The sequence below is a fragment of the Strongylocentrotus purpuratus genome, unplaced genomic scaffold, assembly GCF_000002235.5.
Source record: "Strongylocentrotus purpuratus isolate Spur 01 unplaced genomic scaffold, Spur_5.0 spur5_scaffold_17, whole genome shotgun sequence".
NCBI classification, from domain to species: Eukaryota; Metazoa; Echinodermata; class Echinoidea; order Camarodonta; family Strongylocentrotidae; genus Strongylocentrotus; species Strongylocentrotus purpuratus.
Genome location: NW_022145602.1, coordinates 13,237,534 through 13,252,414, shown reverse-complemented (window position 1 = coordinate 13,252,414; position 14,881 = coordinate 13,237,534).

Genomic DNA, 14,881 nt, shown 5'->3' with positions numbered 1-14,881 from the left:
CAGAGAGAGAGACAGAGAGAAAGAGAGAGAGAGAGGGGGTGGGAGGATCGCTTTAAGAACGCAAGAAATGTCTAAATGATAGTAAGAACATATAGCATTAAAGTTGTGTTAATAAGCAAGATTAAAGATAAACGCCAGTTCTGGTAAAAAAAAAAAAAATAATAATTCTCACAGAATCAAACGAAACTTACACTGAATGTTCAAGATTACAAATAAATGACATGCGCCAAACAATTTTGGAAGAAAATGTATACTGGCTGAGTAATGAGCATAGAAAGACAAGGAAATCAAGGTAGTACTAACCCCGACACCATGTGTGTTGTCCCATATATAGCTTTCTGTGTACAGTGCTTGTTACTTTACCAAGACTCGGCCAAATTTATTATGATATCGATGACTCCAGAACCTTGCAGTGCACACCAACACTTACATGGTACATGATCAACTGTTTCTGATCCATTCCACACCTTTTCTTTCACAATGCAATCGCATTACCAGAACTCAAGTTTATCTTTAATAGCAAACACTTTTTTAAAATTTGTGGATATATCATTCTACGTTTTAGTTTTTCAAGCTGCCGAGTATGAAATTTAGAGTTCAACTATTTTTGTTCATTTTCCAATTACAAGTTCAATTTGAAATCGAAAATCTTAATTTCATCCCATCGTTTGACCCCCTTTCTTGCAGCATCCAAGGCCACAGCGACCCCATAAGAACGACCAGCATTACCCCTTTGTACAGCATCCTTACACCAGAAAATCTTCCCCGTATTAAATCCATCTTATTTGGAGGGGAGTGCACTTTCGTGACATCCAGGGGGAAGTGTGTTGAAACAGCGTTAATGTGTCGTTTCCTCAGGCAAATAATCATAATGGAATATATAGAGGGAATGGGTAATAATAGGAGCATGTATGTTTGTATCAGGCTAGGCCTTTAGCATGCTTAGGAAGAAGATGTCACTGATTGGTATGTCCTTTTAGTATTGTTTATCTAGACACGAGCATAAACTAGAAGTACATGTAGGTCCACGAAAAATGAGGTAGAAAAAGTACTTGTGTAGGTGCTTGGAGAAAGAAGAGAAGAGAAAAAAGAAAGAGAGAAAAAAAGAACAATATATCAAGAATAAGAAGAACAAGAAGGATGATCTTAATAATATGATTACAGGGAAGTATTTCAATTTTCAATGATTTTGCATACAAAGCATTCGAATGGTGTAAAACCCACATAAGCTTTAGAAATTGTATGCAATGAGAAGGAGAAGGAGGAGGAGGACGAGAAGAAGAAGAAGAGGGAGAAACCGAGGTATTGGTTGGTGTAGGGGTTCATGTACATTTAAGCATGATGATGTCAGGTGAAAGTAGGCAAAGACAAATAGAAAGATTATCTAATTGCCCCAATTTTGTCGGAAGAACCCTTAGCCCTTGGCAATATAGGAATTGTAACCGCCTTTTCTCTTTGATGCTACCGCATTGGGAGTGACTTAATTAACACCCAATGCGCTATGACCTTATTTAGCCCGGAAATGTGGAGTCAAATAGACCCCATGGTATGGAATGGGTTAAAGTCTATGTACCATTCTTTGTGTATAAAAGAAAGAAAATCGTCAGTATGACTTTAATTTAATTTTATAGTAAGCAAGATGATTGTAAATCAGTGCTGCTCGATAGATAAGAAGGTGATTGAAAGTAATTAATGCGGTACGAAACTAGATTTACTTACAAATGTATTGAATTGAGCTTAAGACATAACGATGTCAGATTTATAGTTTAAGTGGAGTATAAATCAAGAACCTCGTCCAAAGAATTATCAATAGTAGATTATATTTCTTCCCAAATGCCCTTAGCTTTAGAAACACACTAACATTTGTTTTGCTTTTTTCCGAAGTCGAAATCGGCTCATACGTTCACATCTAAACATGATAACAACTAAATAGTGTCTAATCTTACATTGTAAAATCTGTAACATTACTTTGTAAGATTTAATCTTACAATAATGGATATGCATCCTTACAACGTAGGATATGTAATCTTACATTGTAGGAGATACAATCTTCACTTTACAATATACAATTATAAAACAGCATAAGGTATACCGATATGAATGACTTGTTATCTCAAAGGAATGAAAACAAAGTAAAATTGTCAGCCGGGCAGCGTAACAGAATTTAGTTTTCATTCAATCAAAATGATATCAAAGAAACAAATCTACTTATTTATAAATGGATATAAAGAATATTTATGTCATCATGTTACAGAATACAAAGAAATAAATATATATAATAATTTAGAGGAATGTAAGCTAGGAAAATTATTTATCAGGTAATTATAGGCAAGAAAATCAAGTTTCCGTCTAGCCGTAGTTTCATATCATTCTACGCAGGCAGAAATTAATTGTGTGTCTCGGTAAAGAAATTTATAAAAGGATCATGCTGAAAGAGAAATCACACACACGCACATATACGCACTCACGCACATATACACGGGCACACACACGCAATCAACCATAAATGAAATAAAGACAGGGAGATTAATGGTACATAAGTATTCATTCGTAAATGAGAAATAAGGTTTTTGATTGTTCATTTCTTGGAAAGTTTTATTATTAATAGGAAAGGCAGTCAGTCAAATCCTACGCAATATACAAACCGTCTCTCTGACAAAATAGTTCGGATCATAATCTACCCAGCGCATGATTGCGTTTGGTAGTCTGTGCGAGAGAGAGAGAGAGAGCGCGCGCGAGAGAGAGGGGGAGAGAGAGAGTGAGGGAGAGGAGAGAAAGAGAGAGAAAGAGAGAGTTGGGAGAGAGAGTGAGGGGAGAGCGAGAGAGAGAGAGAGGGCGAGAAAGAGAGAGAGAGAGAGAGAGACACACACACACAAAGAGAGGGGAGAACGAGAGAGAGGAAGAGAGAGTGAGTTGGGAGACAGAGAGAGAGAGATGGGAGACAGAGCTAACCACTGGTAGACGTCGGATATCAGTGTTTGGAGATATATGAAGAGAGATAGAGAGGGGGAGAAAGAGAGAGTGAGTTGGGAGAGAGAGAGAGGGAGAGAGAGAGAAAGGGGAGACAGAGCTAAACACTGGCACACGTCGGATATCCGTGTTTGGAGAGATATGAAGATATATATATATATATATATATATATAGAGGGAGAGAGAGAGAGAGAGAGAGAGAGGGAGAGAGGGGAAGAGAAGGGGAGACGGGGAGATAAAACAGACGGAAGACAAAAAGCGGTATAATGATGATGAAGACGAAGAGGGAAGATAGAGAGATGGGGCAAGGAAATATTGAGAGTTAGTGAGTGTGTGTGGGTGTGAGTGGTTGGGTTGGTTATGGAGTGGGCCATACTAACTATCTCACATTGATAGTGAGGAAGATACACAGAGAGAGATAACAAGAAGGACAGACGGACAGACGGGATGAGATAGGGAGGGGAGTGGAAGATGGTGGCGGGAGGGAGAGAAAGATTAAGAAGGAGAGATGGAGAATAGTGTGATGCAACCGACCCAGTCCCATGCACTATGACACATTTGTTTTCTGTCAGAGCAGAGTATATTGTTTGATGAAACGTGACGTAATGAGATTTCAGTCTAGCTCTCGAGGCCTTAGGGTCATCGGTCTGCATTGTTACATCCAATGCGTAAATACCTCGAATTTGAGTCATAGATCAAAACTGGAAACAAGATTAAAGTTGTCTGATTTCATCTATCGTCTAGTTTGAGAGGACACAGCGACCCACAGTGTACGATTACATCAGTTTACTGCTTACACTATGATATCCGTCATTCATGTTACAGAAACAGAGTACAAACATGTACATGATAACCACTTCCATTGTTGTTATGGGGGAGGGGGGTTAATAGTAGTATTTAGTCATTCGTTGTCCCATAATAATGATGATGACTGCCTTTATATTCGACACAAATCCATCTAACGGAAATTTCGAGGCGCCTTTAAAGTAATACTATTACCCTCGCTTTCAAAACGTTTAAGGAATAACTTCATACCGTTTATTACCCCCCGGGTGGAGAGTGGCAAATGAAGATCAATATTTTGCTAAAAGACCAATTGGGACTCGAGTCACGTACTATTAATCACTATGATAATGATAATAATTATAAAAATGGTACTTATAAAACGCTTTGCACCGAAGTTTTTAAGCACTAAATCTAAACATTACAATACAAATGTAATATACATCATTGTGAACAGAGTAAGTTAATCATCAAAGGCAATTTTAAATAAATGTGTCTTAAGACAAGCTTTGAATTGGTTGACAGTCCGATTTTTTGTTTACATGTAAAGGTAGTTTGTTCCAAAGTTTAGCAGAAGCTTTGCAAAAGAGCGATGACCTTAAGAAAGAGTTTACACCGAAGTACACTGTAAAAAAGAATTTGTTCATTGGTAATTTTTACTTTTTTTTTCCATGTAGAATTTACTTGAAAACATTAGTTTTGCCACTTACGCACTAAATTTAAGTCTTGCTAACTCAAACTTTCAATTTAGTAGAACATACGTGGAATATTTAAGTAAAATCAAATACATAAGAACTTAAAGTAATTTCAGCTTGTACTAATTTAGTAATTTTAACTCAAAATCAGAAATTATACGTATTACTCGAACAATTTATGTTGATTATTCTTATCTTTTAAAGTAAGGACCGATGCAGTGCGTAATAGAAATATTTACATAATTTATGAATATTCATTAAGACCAAATTAAACTCTTTTTTAAATAAAACGATTCTTTTTTTGTGGTTGAATGAAAATTTAAGGACTTTAAAACATTTACTAATTCATTTAACATGGCTAAGCAAAGAAAAGACAATTTTTAATTGTTACCCAGTTCAAAACGAATCAAAACTTGATATTTCAGGAAATTGTCAACCAATTTTCCTTTTAAGATGCTACAATCAAGTATATATAAAATTTGGAGCCTTTCAATATGTGTCGAATTGAAGCGTATGTAATAGTTCGTGATGGTGGTAGATATATATATATATATATATACGGTTAAATCTTAAAAAGAAGTAGTGAATGATTAGTGGATGGCACTTGTCAGATTAGATGGGTACCAAATCGTGCAATATGTAATCCTTTCATAGCTTTTTTTTTTAATTATCTAAAATGATTACAATACTTAAATTATTTACGTTAATGTAACTCGATTTAACTGAGTAAAAATTTATTCAGCAAAATAAGTAAATTCTACTTAAGATGCCGTAGGTAATATTTACTTAATAAAAATAAGGCAATTCTTTTCCTCAATTTTATTGAGTTATTTCGACTATTATTTTTTACAGTGTAGACACGAGGTTTAATTGTGTGAGGGTTTGTATTCTTGGATTAGTTCCAAGATAAATTGGTGCCAATTCATGAATACATTGATTATAATTATAAGCTAAACAAATATTTTGTACATAATGCGGTACATCACTGGCAACCAATGCAATTTGAGAAGTACTGGAGTGATGTGCCCACTAGAACGTGTGCGTGTTACAAGCCTGGCAGCAGAGTTTTGCCATGTGTGGCCACAAAGAAGGCTATTGCATTGATCAAGACGGCATGTGATTTTTGATCAAGAACATTCAATTTCTAATACGACAAGGCACATTTGTACAAGGCATATGAAACTGAACGACAAATATTATGTATATATTCATCCATCCTAAGATCATATTCAAAGATGAAATCGAGGTTACGTGCACTTTTGACTGGCTGTATTGGAACATTACCAATTTCGACAGATGGTAAATGCGATGGTAAATGGGAGGACTTTCTGAATCGAGATGTTACATGAATAACCTCAGTTTTATCCTCATTTAATTTCAAATCATTAGTAGTAGACCAAGCTTTTTATCATTTATACATCTTTCAAGTTAGGTAATGAAATAATGGTCGGAATCACGCTTCAAAACAACATAAACTCGGATGTCATCTGCATCTATCATTCGGCTAAACCGTGGGCTTCAATAACATCTTTAATAAAGTGGTACAGTGTAAAAAACAAAAAATACAGGGCCGATGACGGATCCCTGAAGAACACCTTCAAGTAGATCCACTAGGATAAGGAAAAAACCTCTCCGCATACGTAACTAGGAATTATGATTAATACATACTCAACATCACAGTAATGAAATTGTACTCGTTAAAGGGTCAGATCCAAGCTGTAGTATAGGGGTATAAACTTGATAGAATAATCGGGGTTGATGATGTGTCGGTCAAGGAGGCACGTTGACTCAGTCGGATATATGGTCTGCCTGTCGTACTAAAGATCGTGGGTTCGAATTCAACCCAGGCGGGTGACTGTGGCCTACGTTGTGATACCGTGTCCCTACCCTGTTTCATAGACGCAGGCTATATAAATTGGAAAACACTACGTCTCTCGGACAGGACGGTAAGTGGAGGGCCCGTGTAGATGAGAGTCACCGCCTTTGCATGTTAAGAACCAACTGCACTATATGTAGAACAGTAGGGGAACACCCAGGTGAAGTGGTCCACCTGCACACTCCCAATCTTTTATACCGGGAGGAGAGAGCCGAGGGTTATTGATTCAGTTCGCGTTTCGCCCCCAGGCACAGGTGACGCCAACTATACTAATAGAGCATAGGCAAGATTACTTTGAACTTGGCCATGTTAGCTTCCTTCAAATTCTACTTTTACATAAGCCTACCTATCTCCTACTTCCGAAATAATGTACATCCTGTTTTCCAACAACATAGACAATCTTTTTGAAACAACAAATCTGTCATACGTTCATTCAAAGTTTATTTTATTTATAAACATGATACAAGTACAAATTAATAAAACGAATGAAAAAGAAATAAGTAAAAGGTGAACTACGGTGACGAATCAAAATATAATCAAAATATCAAAGAAAAATCGTGAAAAACACAATAATGGCATTGACCATATAATTATAAGATAAAAGGAAACAAGCTGAAACAACATGGAATGAAGAATACCAGAATCATTTTTTAAACAATAATGATGGAAACTTGGATAGTAGCAAGTCCTGAAATAGACTTTTTTTAAAATTTAAGAACCGGTTGTAACAATCATTGTCTTTCTTATACAATGTTGTAATTATTGTATAAAAAATATGTTTACTGGCTAATATATATCACACAATTTGCTCATGCATTTATCATACAGTTCAGACGCTCTAAATCAATATATAACTTTTGTACAGTCTTAGTGCTTCACGTTGATGATATAGCTCTTTTATTTGGACAACTTAAGTTTACACCTTTGAAATAAACATCCAATTACGCTAGTTTAATTCCCGATCACATCACCGTAGCACCTTTTGTCATTTGGTACCTAAATTAAGACATCTTGAGCCCGATGATACATTCTCTTCAATTGAGCACTAATTGCACACCGTGCTAGTTTTAAATTGCAATGGAAATGAGAGGAGATCCAATGTAAAGGCAGGGTGAAAATAAGATGAAGTGTCCAATCGCATTTACAGTTGATTAATAATGAGCCGTCGAGGGAAATGGGGGAAGGGGCTCTATAGGTGGACTAAATGAAGGTATCTCTCTGTGTGTATGTGTATGCGTGTGTGTGTGTGTGTGTGTGTGTGTGTGCGTATGTGTGTGTGCATGGGGGGGGGGTGTGTGTGTGTGGGGGGGGGGGGGCTTATAAGGGGATAAGGGGAATAAGGGGATGTCGCGTCGATGCGCGGAAAGCATTTTTTAAACGATCCTTTTCTCTCTCACTCCCACCCCAGTGTCTGACCCCACTCACGTAACTCGTCATGATGTGTATGTCATATTTTTGGTGGTAATTGCCCCCATGCCCATGATGGCTACGCCATCTATTAGCCGTGTATTACAGGAAGTGTATTCGACCTTGCAAGCTTGGATGCATCTAAGACAAGTAGGCTATATCACAACCTTGACTCGCGGAGAGAGTTGTGGATGAGTGGGCATTTGTTTCACGGTTCCCAACACACATATCAGCATGTGGGACTGCTCTAAAACACCAATAGTCTAATGAGCCAGAGGGATGATTTTGCTCGTGCCTTTGTGTACATGAACGTCAAACACCTATAGGGCAACAGTTAGGAGTAGGGTTAGGGTTGTGGTTATGTTTAGTGTTAGGTTCAGGGTAAGCTACATTTAAGACAAAGTTAAATCTTTAGATGTAGCTTCCTTGGTTAATCCTTAGTTAACCGACGAACGTCTGGTCAATTTTTGTGATGGGGTATTCTAAAGTTGCTCCGGCACTTCCTTTAGATTTCAAACTGGATATGATGAAGGCTAAGTGATGATTTTGTAAACAGAAAAAAAGTAGAATATTAAACAAGAAACATGTCTCGGAAAATTGAGGGCGCGTTTAAATTCAAATGCGCTCAACTCACTAATTCGCTCTAACCACTGCACTGATGGATTCTCAAAAAAAGCATATCTGGCCCGCACCTCCTTATTAGCCCCAATCTGAAATTCATTTAGTAAACAAAAAGGAGACTATTTTGCTTGTTAAAACTCGATTTTGAATTCATATATTTCACCAAATCCTGGATCCGACCTTTGCTCACACAGACAGGCTAACTTTTTTTTGTAGAACCTATGAAAAAACGAGATTAAAGAAACCACTGTGTCCTTTTGCAAGCTGTGTTTAAAATACGCCACTTTCAGTACCCTGCCGTGAAAGCACTTAATTCAATTATTTCATGTTTTTTGTCGCTGTCCTGGCGGCCAGTCTGGTTTTTATGCCCCTCTGAAAGGCATAGCATCACGTCTACTTTATATCTTTACGGATTTAACCAAATAATTCACTTCATGGTGAAATATAGTACTGGTCGTGTGAGGATTGCACTTCGAGAAAAACTGTCACTGAGTTATTGGAGAAAGATTATTGTGTGATTTTGAGTTTTTGAGTTTTTGAACGATCTTTCTAAATTGTGAAATTAACTCAATCTATTTGAAAATCTTTTGTAACAGTGGAAAGCACGCAGATCTGTACATACGGGACTACACATATTTTATTACATGGCATCGAATTCGGTCAAAAGTGTTCGACTATTTCTGTAATATTTGGATCATTAGGCAATTTCAAGAGCAATTTCTTAGATGCTACAACACACACAGGAATTAAAGGAAAGAGAAACGTCCCAAAATTATTTTCACCCTTTCTACATCTGAACCTTCTCTTTAATCTATCTCTGAACATTATTATTGCGTGTTCATAAGCAGAATAATGGAGTCGTTGACTTGACTTGAATCTGACATTTATTGAGGAATTAAGACAAAAAGCACGTATGCTACACAGGAAAAAGGGGGCATCCGTCGGCTAGGGTCCCAGTCTCAGAAACTGCACGTTTTTACCATTAAATTTGACAAGGGCATTAATCTAAGGGCTACAACCAGAAGAAATTGATGTCATTTTTACCATCACCATTAATCACAATTTGAGTGATCAATGATCTTACTTATATTGCATGAGGTTATAGGCGGAAATGGATCTTTTAAAACCTGGAGGAGACATTAGTGTACATCAAACTTTCTCTGTGGCGAAAAAAAACTAATGGGGAAAAATAGAAATAGAAAAAGGTCATCCCATTTAGGGCAAATTTGTATTGCTATTATCCGAGTTCCTTGGAGTCCTTCCAAAAACGTTTTCCCTTCAGCTTCCAATAGCCAAAATGATACTAAGTGTTAATACGGATGGTTTATGAACTGAACATTTTTTGCCAAGTTGTCTTTTTTAATTCCTGTTTTTATCCTCTTCTCTCTCTCTCTCTCTTCCATCTGTCCCTTTATTTCTCTGGATCACCTCTCTCATTTGCATTTTAATTTTCGACCTTTTACTTTTCGCTTACTCTTCTTCCTTGTTTCCTTCATCAACATCATCATCTTCTTCCTCATCTTCTTCTTCCTCCTCCTCCTCCTCCCCTTCCTCCTCCTCCTCCCCCCTTCCTCCACACATCTTTACTATCAGCTCCTCTTTCTCTGATAGTTCTCCACTTCATTTTCATCATCTTCTCCTTCTTCTTCATCCACTTCTTCTTCGTTTTCTTCTCCTTCATTTCCTCATTTTCTACTTTTATCTTTCCTGTCTTTTCTCTATCCCTCCCTCTCTCTCATCATCAGTGTATCGTAAAGCATTCTGATACCCCATTCCAGGGATATCACATATCCCTGCCCATTCATACCGAATGACCTAATTCGAACTGCCTGATAACCGACAACAATTGGCCATGCGGGGTAATTCAATATTAATTTTTAATTCAACTTTCTTTTCAATCCTAATATTATTATTTCCATATTAGTCAATCAAAATATGACAAAAACGATTACACCAAATTAATGTAAAATTACGTTTGCAATAATTATAGTTCAGAAAATGAAACTTATTCGTAATTATACAATATTGAATGTCAATAAGTAATCAACGCATTTTAAGATGCAAAATATATAAGAATAATTTTATAATAAATTAAGCTGAATTAAAAAGGCACTTGAGAAACCCACTAAAATGCAGAGGTTGTATTTGTGAGAATGATTCTATTAAAAAAATACCCCAAAAAGGAAGAAAGAAAGAAAGATACGGATATATAGAAATAAACATATTGCTCTGCTCTAAAGTATGAGCTTTCTTAGGTATGAAAAAAAAACACTGTAGAGCAGTGCATGCTATGTCGGTGAAGTCCGTATGATGGGGTGTTACGTCACAAAAGGACGAGCGACATGTAGGGCGAAGAATAACATAATTCATTATGATCGCCATTAGACTGGTGTCACGTTGTGCGGTAAATCTATGTTGCATGAAATTAAATCTTGCCGAAAGAAATGACATCTTTCACGAAGATGCAATCGATCTGAATTCTTCGCCAGATGTCTCAATTTCATCCTGCGACATCGCTGCCATCCCAAAATAAATGGAAACATTTTTCAGTTTTCAACAGGTTCACTCATGAAGTGTGAAAATTAACTAATTTCTCTTCTCCTTTGACTATTAATAAATCTAATACATTTTTAATTCCCTTTTCTCCCTTTCTTGATATTACATTTCTAAAGATTTTCATTAGCATATTCTTAATTCCATATTTTATTTTATTCAGTTGAAATATTGCCAATGATCCCTGGCACATTATGTTCAACGTATTACATTTTTGTTTAGCTCTAAACAAGTGAGCGTTGTGAAATACAATTCTTAACTCGCAAGTAAAACTACATAAACATAAGTAAATTATTTAACAAATGTGTACACCCTACCTTAATAATTATATATATTTTCTTTTTTTTAACAATAATATAGAAAAATATATTCAGAATAATGGTGATAGAAATGTATATCCCTTCGGTGTTTTCGGTCTATTCCTTCGTCTCCCTTTTCTTAAAAATTACATTTGATGTGTGTGTGTATGTGTGTGTGTGTGGGGGGGGGGTCCCTTGTAGCTACGTCATTTATGCAACCCATAGTCTTTTCATTATTCATCAGGACGTGGCATATTGCTACCTTTCCCGATCTTAGACTATATATTTCAACACACTCGAGGAAATTACCTTCTAATAATTTGAAATGAATCCCATTTCATTTCCAAGTTTACTCCGTGAAGGAAGTTGCGAGTTATCGTATTGATTTTCTTGCGGATGTTCAATATTCCACAGGGAAATATAAGGTCCCGAGCTTTATCGAACCAAGTCGACTAAATCATGGACAAATCGAATCTGGAATATTTGTGCGAGGAAATGGAGACTTAATAGCAGGGGAGCCCTGGAACTGTAACCATATTCTATGGCCGCCAATTCGAGCTCCCTCTGGGAGGGGTTGAAAAGTCTATGACACTCCCAACTGGCGAATCGTTATTATCTTCATTTACCTATCAAGAACATTACAGCCGGACCCCAATCCCCTCCCGGACAACTGCGCCCACACAGAAAGAATTGTCATAAAGAGAATGATAGAAAGATATTAATCTATACACATCATCTAACGTGTATAAGCATTTCCTCAATCTTAATTCATTATAAATTGGATATATTGCATTATAAGCTTGTTTACATCACTCGTCGTTAAACATGTATATCCATAAGTTTGTAAAAGTAGAAAAATGTATAAAAGTTTCAATTTAAAAGAAGACTGAACTGGGTTAAATCAAACTATTTTTTCATTTGTACTTCACGTTGTAATACATTATTTCTACTTACGTTTGACAAAAAGGCGATATGGACGTTTTGTTGGGAAGAAAATTTACTTTTTTTTTTGGGGGGGGGGGGGGGGGAGAAAATGTACTTTTCGTCCCAACTTTAAATGGTCTATATCCTTCTCTTTCTGTTTTCATCATCCTTATTCCTGTTTTTCCTTTCCTAATCGCCTTTATTCTCTTATCATCAATGTGACGGTAAGTATGTTGCGTGTGTGTGTGATTGTGTTTGTCTAGTATGACTGTTTCGTTCAGGTGAGTGGTGTGAAAATGCTCTATGTGTTGATTTTATGTATCATTGTACTGTTTTACTTTGTTAATAGTTTATGTTTTCATTGTACTGTTTAATTTTGTTAATCATATTCCGATATTGTTGTCCACCATTTCTTAAACCTCGGAGCCTGCCCAGAAGCACTTTGCTTTTCACAGTATCCCAACATATTTTATTTAATTTTATTGCTGTATTTTGCTCTCGTGTTTACATTACCTTAAAATGAAAAATGAATGAATTAAAGAAGACAAAATAATGAAGCTATTATGAGCGCTTTTAAACCTGGTAATTCGATAATGCCTGCCAGCTTATTTCTTAATAGCAGACACTTACCAGAGCAGGGGTGTGCGAAGAATATGATTTCCCACCCCCGTCCTTTTGTGAAATTATAGTATTGTATCGCGGAATTGTTCGCTATTAGCCAAAGGCAGATAATGATAACTGCCTTCTCGAGAGAAATAGTATACCCATAGGTCAAGCCTAAGGATCACTTTGTTAAAGATAGGTGTGTTATAAGGTGTCATTGTATAAAGTGCAACTCTGCAGGTAGTTACTCTTTCAATGTGTTCTAACGATGGAATATTCACAGTTTGAAATTAGCTGGCATGATTTGAATCATGTTCACTGTTCATACGATGTGAGAGTTCACATCGTTAGTCTGACTCTGAACACACCTTAGTTTACCTTCCAACGCATGTAAGGCTGGGGTGAAATCTTGCTGTCCGTTGTCGTGTGATATCTAGGTATGCTAAACATAACAACAACAACAGTACCAGCGACAAAATAACCCCCGCTGGAGTATAACACCACATGGACTGTGAAGTAATAAAAAAATTAAAAAAAAGAGATTTTGAATCAAGTTTGATTCACGAAAAATTCCGCATATTAAAAAGCCAATTGTAGAAACATTACTTTTTACAAATTCAAGTTCGTCATAATAGACCTAATTTTGAATTGTCTCGATTCATAATTGGTATTTTGTTTTGTTCACAAAATATTTCCTCTTTTGATTTGAAAACATTTCATAATTTGGAACTCAACCTACGCTAGTTATTTTAAAGGTATGCTCAGGATCTGTCTCTATCTATCTTTGTTTGTTTGTGTGTTTGTTTGTGAGTTTTTGTTTCTATCTATATCTGTCTCACCATGCTCACTATTTTCTTTTTCTTTTTCTATCCCCTCGTTATACCCTTCCCCTCCCTACTCTCTCTCTCTCTCTTTCTCTGCCCTCTCCTTCAACCTCTCCGTCTCCTTAATCTCCCGGATCCCTTGCCCCATCTTTATCATCTCTGGTGCATCGCGACCAGGGGTATCCAAAGTGCGATGTTTGCTTCTCTCTCACCCTCCGAGTACCTTTGGGGTCAGAGATAATTACCCTCTTCAACTCTGAAGTACAATGCTATCAATGCGCATCCGTTCTTATCACTCCCCCTTGTCGTTCAAATGAAATGGAAATTGAGGTTAGAGCGTTCACAGTAGGGACTCTTAGATTCTGCACGACGAGAACGTGGACTGCCCTTTTGAGGCAATGTGACGTCCTTTTAAGGCACTGGCAGTGACGTCACATTGCCTTAAAAGGGCAGTCCGCGTTCTCGTCGTGCAGAATCTAAACGTCCCCTTTAACGCTTGATGTGAACGGAATTTTGAAGTAGAGACAAAGTGCAGATTAAGGTTTGATTGATTGAAGATTGATTGTCCCTGGCTGGAAGAGAAATAAATATATGCCCGTTATTAAGCAACAAGAGGACCCGCAATTTAAACCCTATTCGAGGAATTTTTTAATTGAGAATGAAAATTGCATTGCCAAATTTCACTAGTTCTTTGGATTGGTTCCGACTATGGGACCTCCCAGTTACGAGACCACTGCTCTGCCACTGAGCCAACACTGAGTGACTGTGCCTCATAACCATTTCAATAAAACTGGCTGAATGTTTTCGATAGCCTTTGTATAAGCTCCAGTAGGTAACAGACACAAAACAGCGTCACATAAATTCACTCAATTCATACAATGTGTCTGTATCCACCATTCGCCGTATATTACGTACATATATTGCATCAGACCCATCTTCGGAAGCACGATCTGCGTTTTATTCTTAGTTGACACCAGGGGCATCTCCAGAACATTATGAATAGGGGCTGGGGCGAGGGGTTGTGTCGGACCAAACCTTCTGACATTCATAACGTAGGGTAGATACCTGATTTTCGAATCAGCTCTAACAGTTGAAAAACCTCGAAGAGAACATGGAGAACACAAATAGATTATTGAATAAAGAAAATCTATATTTTGCAAACTCTAAAAGGGTGTGTGATGTCCCCACATCCCCTCTTTCGAAGCCCTAGGGCGACGTAGCTTTCAAAAGATTTAGCCTGCTAAAAGGGCCACACAAATCCGTCACTTGTTTTATGCCGAAGCTATCTCTGTGAGATGTGAATGAATTGCTTCTACAACCACGGGA